Raw genomic sequence first — 10,567 nt, 5'->3', positions numbered from 1 at the left:
TACTCATGATAATGTGTGTGTGTGTGTGTGTGTGTGTGTGTGTGTGTGTGTCGCTCGTGCGCGGTTATCCATTTATTGATTAAAAATATTCAAACTATTTCACTGTCTCAGGAGTGATAATAGAATAAAAAAAAAAAAATAAAAAAAAAAGCGATATGCAGCTGTCCAACTTTCCTGTGAAATATTATAACTGGTGAATCTGACAGCCGCAACTGAATTTTGTGATATTTCCCATTAGTGAACTTTCGCGAAATAAAAACAACTGTTCAATAGCCTTAATAGCAGTATTAAGGTTATATACATGCATTATGTCTTTTATATCATTGTATTCCTAGGACAAAAATTATTTTGTTCCTCAACTGATAAAACTCAAAGTCAGTATGATTATTTTTCTTCTAGTTAATTCACTAAGAAACCATGAACATATGATGCCCCCTAAAATAGTTTATTTTCATAACCAAGAAATCAAAGTCTGATATTGAGATTGTTTCTTGCCACCAAAACAATAACAAACCGATCCTCAGCACAGCGTATATGTTTTCGGCATTATGGAGACCTCTAACAATGTTGGCAAATGGACACTGCCCACCCTAAGGAGTTATTTTATTTTATTTTTATTTATTTATTTATTTATTTTTTTTTTTTTTAACTAAAGACATACCATGTTTAGGCTATGGCAAGACACAACTTAAATACATGGTGATAAAAGCACTGCAGCACCCTCAAGTGGAAAATGTTCTTCCTTTAACTGGAGGCCCTGTAAAAAGAACAATACAGATATCTAGGACAGAAATTGTGTACCCAGATCCTAGAACTCTTACAGAATGGCAAGGAAATTTAAACACCATTCCGTCTATCACTCCAGAACACGAAATAATGTATTTGGTGCTGAAAAAAAAAAAAAAAAAAGAATCACATGTTTAAGTGTATGAGAAAGAGTGTAGTTACCAGCTGTACCAGGAGAGAGACATCCAAAATGTGAAAGTGAAGAAGCTGGATTTCAACATATTGTGTATCAAAATCACATGTATTCACCAGAGAAATCAGAATGAAGCAGCATATGAAGTCTGGATGTTGGTCTCTTCCACTGGTGATATCCAAGCAGCTCGCTGCCAGTGAATATCCCTCCATTTTTTTTTTTTTTTCACTTGTATACCAACTCCATAATTAGTTGTAACCTGTTGCTTCACTGTTATTCTGTATTATGTATCATTCAAACCTGAAACAAAGCATTTTCTTGGGGAGGGAGGGAAGGCAAGCAAAGTTTGTTCCATAGGCATGATGCATAATCTAATATAGGACAAACGAACTTGAGAAACAAATGTTGGGTTAATCTGGATATCACATCCGCGTTACATATAAGCACGAAACTCACATTTCATGGAGAAGGGTTCAGTGACCTTGTCGTAAACGTAAAAAAAAAAATTGGTGCCACGTGTCCAGTATGGCAGTAATAGGACTCGGGAGTATGAAGAAATTCGATATTTTCTAAGTCCAGCGACCTCTGCACCAGTCAAGAGTAAACGTTGAAATGACTTTCTTTTGTTTATAACGGGTTTGTGGGTAGCCTCTTATTAGGATTTCATGGTACTATCTATACACCAAATCCCTCCAGTCACGCGCTGCCACTCGCTAGGGCATTTGTGGGGGCAACGGTAAGTTCAGTTACACTTTTCATTTGTTTTAGTGACACGTCAGGCGTTCTGATAGAAGCTCACTGTCATTTATTAATATGGCTACCAAGTTGAGGGAGGTGAAGAGAAAAGTGCCACTGTTTGGGAGGAGGAAAACTCACAATGTGGATTATTTAGAAACAGCCATGTTTAAGATGCGGCATGGAGACGAAGAAGTTTCATGTCTTTATCAACGAAGCTGCTAAACTGTACCCACCGCCATCGGTCTGACAATATCAACACCACACCGGTAAGGCGTAACGATATAATTTTTGAACTCCCTCGTTAGGTTAGGTAATGCTAAGTTAGATTGTTAGGTTATGGTAGGTTAGGTTAGATTAGGTTATGCTAGGTTAGGTTAGATTAGGTTAGGTTATGCTAGGTCAGGTCAGATTAGGTTAGGTTAATGTCCTAGCGAGAGGGGTCCATGAGGGGCGCAGCCGCACTGGCTAGATTAGGTCAACGCCCTATCGTGGGAGGTGTTTGGGATAGAGAAAGGTGTCTAGGGTTAGACAAAGATTAGGACTAGGATAGTTTAGAGAAATTCAAAATGTTAAGGTAAATTTCCTTAGTTTTTTTAATGCTCATATTTAACTTATTTTTCATCCCCCCAATTCCCCACAGGCCCCCAAGCTTGTTTGAGGGGTTAGTGGGGGATTGGGGGAATGCGGGGGCAGACCTCTTATCAAGAAATATCAAATGTTGGACTGTGATTGACTATAGATCTCAGTTATGAGTTAAGTAAAATCAGTTCCTCTGTATTTGTGTTTGCAAAAGGAAGAAGACTCACTTTCATTAGAAATATATTAGAGATCATTTTTGATCCAAAGCTGGATGCTGCATTTATGTGTGCAATGACTTGACCTGCTCGTGCCCACGCTCTTGAATCTTCCGAGTTTTCCACCATCTGACTACGACTACAGAGTCACTCTCAAATTAAATTTATCTGTGCTGTATACCTCTCACCTAACTCCTCTGACTATAAGAAATTCTTTGACTACTTAACTTCCAAAGTGGAGCACATTCTGACCCTCTTCCCTTTTGCAGAGATCTCCATTCTTGGAGACTTCAATGTTCACCACCAGCTTTAGCTTTCCTCTCCCTTCACTGACCATCCTGGTGAACTAGCCTACAACTTTGCTATCGTCCATGACCTAGAGCAATTGGTGCAACACCCTACTTGTATTCCTGACCGTCTTGGAGATACGCCCAACATTCTTGACCTTTTCCTGACCTCTAATCCTTCTGCTTATGCTGTCACCCTTTCTTCTCCGTTGGGCTCCTCCGATCACAATCTCATATCTGTATCTTGCCCTATCGCTCCAATCCCTCCTCAGGATCCCCCTAAGTGAAGGTGCCTCTGGCGTTTTGCCTGAGGACCTGTGGAGATATTTTGCTGATTTTCCTTGGAATGACTACTGCTTCCGTGTCAGAGATCCGTCTTTGTGTGCTGAGCGCATAACAGAGGTGATAGTGTCTGGCATGGAGGCATACATTCCTCACTCTTTTTCTCGTCCTAAACCTTCTAAACCTTGGTTTAACACAGCTTGTTCTCATGCTATACATGATAGAGAGGTGGCCCACAAAAGGTACTTAAGCCTTCCATCACCAGAATCTCATGCACTTTATATTTCTGCCTGGAACCATGCCAAGTCTGTTCTCCAACTAGCCAAAAACTCCTTCATTAACAGAACGTGTCAAAACCTTTCAAGATGTAACTCCCCTCGTGATTTCTGGCATCTAGCCAAAAATATCTCCAATAACTTTGCTTCTTCTTCTTTCCTTCCTCTATTTCAACCAGATGGCACCACTGCTATCACATCTATTTCTAAAGCTGAACTTTTCGCTCAAACCTTTGCTAAAAACTCTACCTTGGATGATTCTGGGCTTGTTCCTCCCTCTCCTCCACCCTCTGACTATTTCATGCCACCTATTAAAATTCTTCGCAATGATGTTTTCCATATCCTCGCTGGCCTAAACCCTCGGAAGGCTTATGAACCTGATGGGGTCCCTCCTATTGTTCCCCGAAACTGTGCCTCCGTGCTTGCACCTTGCCTAGTCAAACTCTTTCAGCTCTGTCTGTCAACATCTACATTTCCTTCTTGCTGGAAATTTGCCTATATTCAACCTGTTCCTAAAAAGGGTGACCATTCTAATCCCTCAAATTACCATCCTATTAATTTAATTTCCTGCCTATCTAAAGTTTTTGAATCCATCCTCAACAGGAAGATTCTTAAACATCTATCACTTCACAACCTTCTATCTGATTGCCAGTACGGGTTCCGTCAAGGCCGCTCTACTGGTGATCTTCTGGCTTTCCTTACTGAGTCTTGGTCATCCTCTTTTAGAGATTTTGGTGAAACTTTTGCTGTTGCCTTGGACATATCAAAAGCTTTTGATAGAGTCTGGCACAAAGCTTTGATTTCCAAACTACCCTCATACAGCTTCTATCCTTCTCTCTGTAACTTCATCTCAAGTTTCCTTTCTGACCGTTCTGTTGCTGCTGTGGTAGACGGTCACTGTTCTTCTCCTAACAGTGGTGTTCCTCAGGGTTCTGTCCTGTCACCCACTCTCTTTTTATTATTCATTAATGATCTTCTAAACCAAACTTCTTGTCCTATCCACTCCTACGCTGATGATACCACCCTGCACTTTTCCACGTCTTTTCTTAAGATGTCCAATCCTTCAGGAGGTAAACATTTCATGCAGGGAAGCCACAGAATGCTTGACTTCTGATCTTTCTAAAATTTCTGATTGGGGCAGAGCAAACTTGGTATTGTTCAATGCCTCAAAAACTCAATTTCTCCATCTATCAACTTGACACAATCTTCCAGACAACTATCCCCTCTTCTTCAGTGACACTCAACTGTCCCCCTCTTCTACACTGAACATCCTTGGTCTGTCCTTTACTTATAATCTGAACTGGAAACTTACATCTCATCTCTAGCTAAAATAGCTTTTATGAAGTTAGGCGTTCTGAGATGTCTCTGCCAGTTTTTCTCACCCCCACCCCCCAGCTGCTAACTCTGTACAAGGGCCTTATCCGTCCATGTATGGAGTATGCTTCACATATCTGGGGAGGGTTCCACTCATACTGCTCTTCTAGACACAGGGTGGAATCAAAAGCTTTTCGTCTCATCAACTCTTCTCCTCTAACTGACTGTCTTCAGCCTCTCTCTCACCGCCGCAATGTTGCATCTCTAGCTGTTTTCTACCGCTATTTTCATGCTAACTGCTCTTCTGATCTTGCTAACTGCATGCCTCCTCTCCTCCCGCGGCCTCACTGCACAAGACTTTCTTCTTTCTCTCACCCCTATTCTGTCCACCTCTCTAACGCAAGAGTTAACCAGTATTCTCAATCATTCATCCCTTTCGCTGGTAAACTCTGGAACTCCCTGCCTGCTTCTGTATTTCCACCTTCCTATGACTTGAATTCCTTCAAGAGAGAGGTTTCAAGACATTCATCAATTTTTGACTACTGCTTTTGACCCTTTTATGGGACTGGCATTTCAGTGGGCATTTTTTTTTAATTGGATTTTTTGTTGCCCTTGGCCAGTGTCCTTCCTACATAAAAAAGAAAAAAAAACTATAAGACTGGGCTATGAAGAGTCTCCTTGATGTCAGAGAAACCACATGTTATGACATTTGTTACCTGGATTCTGGATGCCCTCCATTAAGAGTTCTTATTAAGAAAAAGACAAAGGGATTTCTTTAACAGTAAATGGAGAGAAAGGGAGGCAGTGAATGATGACCCTTTTGCCTTTGCAGTAAAGACCATACTGAACACAAGAATGAACACAAGACTGTATGTGACAGACTTGTTGCAGGAGAACCCTGATGACATTCATGTAGGGTGAGATGAATTAAAAAAATAGTGTGCTTAACTCTGTGACATCAGGGCAAATAACATATAGGACTACAATCAATCCAAGTCTTGAAGTGACAAAGTCTGTGTGACAAAGCATAATGTAAGTGAATTTCACAGAATGGCATTTACTCAGTTTCGTGTGTTGACTCACTCTCTGGCAGTGAAGGTTAGCAGGTGGAGTAGGAGGGGGTGGGGCCACCTTCTACTGGCAGAGAGAGTGTACACTTGTGACATGTACGAGTAGACCAAGGTGGATGTGATCAAGTGCTGTCCCTTACTACAGCACATACAAGACTCCTGTCAGTTTTGATCCATCAGTAACTTATTTTTGGCAAATGCGGATAACACACTTGTATGCAAAATTATCTAGGAAGTTTTAGTAATTTACAGACTGAATTTCCGGCATGTCGATCATTTTGTATTTGATGTTATTTTTGTCAAGTGTTGTTTTATTATTTTTGTGACTTTAGCTATGTAGGAAGTTTTATTTATTTTATCTTGTATTTTTAAGTTGTTGATTGACAACAAGTAATTCATTTTTTTTAATTAGATTAGTTTCATTAGTTTTATCTTTTATTATTCCATAATTTTGGTGTATAATAACTTTTTACATTTTATTGCTAGAATTTTTAAGTGTTTATTCTATATTGTTATTTTCTTTTAAAAGAACATCTATATAATGTTAGAAATATTCTATTATTTTATAAAATCAAATAACCAGCTATAGAAACAATTATTATTTGTAAATCATTTGTGGAGCATTACATATTTTAACTTGTCCTTTTATAGTGATACTGTATTAATACTGTCTACTTGCCCTTAATGGACTTCATAATAGTTTTGCTACTTTGCAATGGACCAACAATGTCACTGCCATTTTACCTTTAACTTTTTAATTTCATGTTAAAAGTAGTGTATTCTGTTGTGGTCAATAAAGTAATAATGATGATAATGATAATAATAATAATAATAATAATAATGTGTGTGTGTGTGTGTGTGTGTGTGTGTGTGTGTGTGTGTGTGTGTGTGTGTGTGTGTGTGTGTTTGTTTTTGTGTATTGAGTAACCATAGAATAATTGTTATACGGTAATGTTTGATTGTAGTTCTGTGAGTATAAGTAACAATTGATAATCAGCATAATTCATACTTACATCTTGCAAGCCAGAATAAGTGTAGTAAAGTGACACCTGTCAAAAAATGGTGACATTTGAAGCAGTGTGAGGCATCCTGTGGCACTGAGGGGCAGAGAGAGTATTGAGACTGCAACATGACAAGATGTGTGAGGAAGGAGACAAGGCTTGAGTCTTTGTATATATATATATATTTTATATATATATATATATATATATATATATATATATATATATATATATATATATATATATATATATATATATATATATATATATATATATATATATATATATATATATATACTCGTATATATATATATATATATATATATATATATATATATATATATATATATATATATATATATATATATATATATATATATATATATGACCACAGTTTCCAGCCCCAGTTCACAAAGCTGATGTACTTGGACTAGCTTCCCTGAACCATCTCTATGTGGATTCAGTGCAGGGCTCAAATACGGGATACGGGTGTACAGGGTCCCTTGTGACTCTCTGCACCTTTTTCACAAGTCATAACACCAGGTTGCACTAACTGAGGTCACCAGTCTGTTTTACCCATCAACAGGCAAGGGAAATACTCTAACGACAGTTAACTCCCACAGCTGTGAAAGGACCAACCACATCTAGGGAGAAATAATTATAACAAACAATAATACATGTATGGTTGAGGTATAAAACCCTCATAACAAATCCTTCTTCCACTGTCCAACAGCATGTTATAGCCTCAAGCCGAATGGTGTCGTTTACTGCCTCCTGGACAGCAGGCCTTGTCAGCATGTGAGGAGGAAGTAAAGTTCACTACACAGCTATTCATTTAATTCCTCTATGGCTGAACAGCATCAGTCAACAGTAGCATTTAACACAAAACAAGCTCACTAACAAGAGACATGGGAAACAAATACAAACGAGTGCCCATAAACACACACGAAGGTAATCACTGCTCACTGTACAAGAACTCAGCCCGCACGCACACACAGCCAAGGAGTCACTTTCCTGGGTATGGAGTGTTACACGCAACTACTCTCCCAGGCAGGCTACTATGGAGACTCCTATACTGTGTAAGTAGGCTGGGGTGTACGAGCGGTAATTACTCACTTTTCTCCTTAAAGCAAGTGACCTGACTAACTGTTATCCTGTCTCAGTTTCCTCCAGATATTACTGACCGTCTCAATACATCTGCTCCCTCTAAGAGTAGTGACTGACTAGGGGAAAGTGCATCACTCTTCCTCTGCTACAATTAAGGGGGGAGCAGGTGTACAAGAGAGGGGGAATGGGGTGGCAACATACGAGGGTAAGTCAATAAGTATCCGCACTCCAATTTTTTTATTTAATACAACAGCAATACAAAGTTTACAACAACATCGTTTTTCAACATAGTCACCCTGCTTTTCAATGCACTTGGTCCATCATTGCACTAGCTTTTCGATACCCTCAGAAAAAAACGTTTTCTGTTGAGCATTGAGCCACATATGCACCGCTTCCTTCACCTGCTGATCGGTGGCGAAACAACGGCCTCTTAAAGCATCTTTAAGTGGACCAAACAGATGGTAATCAGAAGGGGCGAGATCAGGACTGTATGCAGGATGTTCCAACACCTCGAAATGAAGTTCTTGAAGAGTATCAATGGTGTGGGCAGCAGTATGTGGACGGGCGTTGTCATGCAACAAAAGAACGCCTTCCGACAATAGACCTCGGCATTTGTTGCAAATTGTCGGCTTCAACTTGTTGATAAGCATATCACTGTAGCATTCACTGTTTACTGTTGACCCTGTTTCCAGGTAATGTTCCAGAATTGGCCCTCGTGAGTCCCAAAAAACTGTGAGCATCACTTTTCCTGCAGAGGGTTGACTCAGCGTCAGTAGTGGCTGTGGCTGGGCGTCCATTGCGTTTCTCATCCTCCACACTTGTCCGACCGCTTTTGAATTGCTCAATCCACTCATAAACACTATGTCGTGGTAAAACATTGCCCCTGTATTGTACTGAAAGTCTTCTATGGATTTCAGCTAGTGGTACATCTTCAGACCACAAAAAAAAAAAAAAAAAAAAAACGGATTACAGAGCGTTGTTCTTCTTTGGTGCAAATGGAGAGTAGTGCATTCATCCTTACTTCTCAACAGCGCAGAGCGCACAGAAGTGGTAACGCTGAAACCAACCACAAGGGAGGAGGGCGGAGCCATCTACAACCCGGCATAGCACACAAAGCCATACAGCCTATTTACAAACAATTAGAATAAAAGTGCAGATACTTATTGACTTACCCTTGTACATACACACATACACCCACATGTTTGCGTGTTGCACTCTCTGCTTTCCACACTGGCTTACATGAATAAAACACTTTACTTATGAAAATTCTAATGGTCAAACTAGGGGGACTAGATGAATACTGATTACTTTATTCAAGAGCAACTCTTCTACTAAATACTGGGTAAAATTTGAATTGAATGGACAAGGGAAAGTAAGGAAATTTATGTTGGGAATATGAGTTACTGCGTGAATAAATATTTTAGTAGAAGCTTCAGGCTTCAGGGATGCATCCAAGTCTCATCCCCAGCTCTCTCTCTCTCTCTCTCTCTCTCTCTCTCTCTCTCTCTCTCTCTCTCTCTCTCTCTCCTGTTCATTCTTGTGTCTTTCTTCCTTTTTATAACACAATTTTGCTGCTCACAACAATATATGTATATATAATGAAGTTCTGAGACACAATAGAGATGACCAAGGAAAGCATCCAGATTTCTCTTTTCTTCACTTTATTACTTCCAATGATTCACCTTCACAGAAGACATCTTCAGGTTAAAATATATTTTTATATTTAATACAATATAAAAAGATATAATTTAAAAAATAAGAGCAAAAAAATATGTAAAGAGCATAATAAAACAAAAAAATGACATGTGACAGTAGATCACATTGTTAACTATAAAAATTAATAAAAAGCAACAGAGATAATACAAGGATGAAATATATATATATATATATATATATATATATATATATATATATATATATATATATATATATATATATATATATATATATATATATATATATATATATATATATATACACTCACACAAACATGACCACCCTTTCTTGAAAAAAAAAATATATATATATATATATATATATATATATATATATATATATATATATATATATATATATATATATATATATATATATATATACTCGTATATATATATATATATATATATATATATATATATATATATATATATATATATATATATATATATATATATATATATATATATATATATATATATATATATATATATATATATATATATATATATATATATATATATATATATATATATATATATATATATATATATATATATATATATATATATATATATATATATATATATATATATATATATATATTTTTTTTTTTTTTTTTTTTTTTTTTCAAGAAAGGGTGGTCATGTTTGTGTGAGTGGTTCTTATTGCAGAGAAAGGGGGATGAGCTAGTTGCTTCTGTGTACATGTCAAAGTATATTTATGTTCACTATTTCTAAGTGTAAGATTCCTCTTGGTTTCTCCAATATATCGAGTCTTACAACTCAAACAATTAAATTCATAAATGATGCTGGAGATGAGTCCAGTAGGAATGCTGTCTTTAAATTTAAAGAAACAGGCAATAAAGTTATTAGTGAAGATGAAATTGAATTTAGTATCATGGTATTGTGCTTTAAGTATGGCACAAAGTCTTTTTCTAATAGTATAAGGTGGTAAATTTATTAAGTGTCATCTGGGCATCATTAGAGGAAGGCTTATTAAGTTTACTGTCTAGAAAGTTATAGATAGTATTATTAATGATGCTTAGCAGAAACCAATTATTA

This window comes from Scylla paramamosain, chromosome 23, assembly GCF_035594125.1.
Source record: "Scylla paramamosain isolate STU-SP2022 chromosome 23, ASM3559412v1, whole genome shotgun sequence".
Lineage (NCBI taxonomy): Eukaryota > Metazoa > Arthropoda > Malacostraca > Decapoda > Portunidae > Scylla > Scylla paramamosain.
This window is presented reverse-complemented; position numbering follows the sequence as displayed.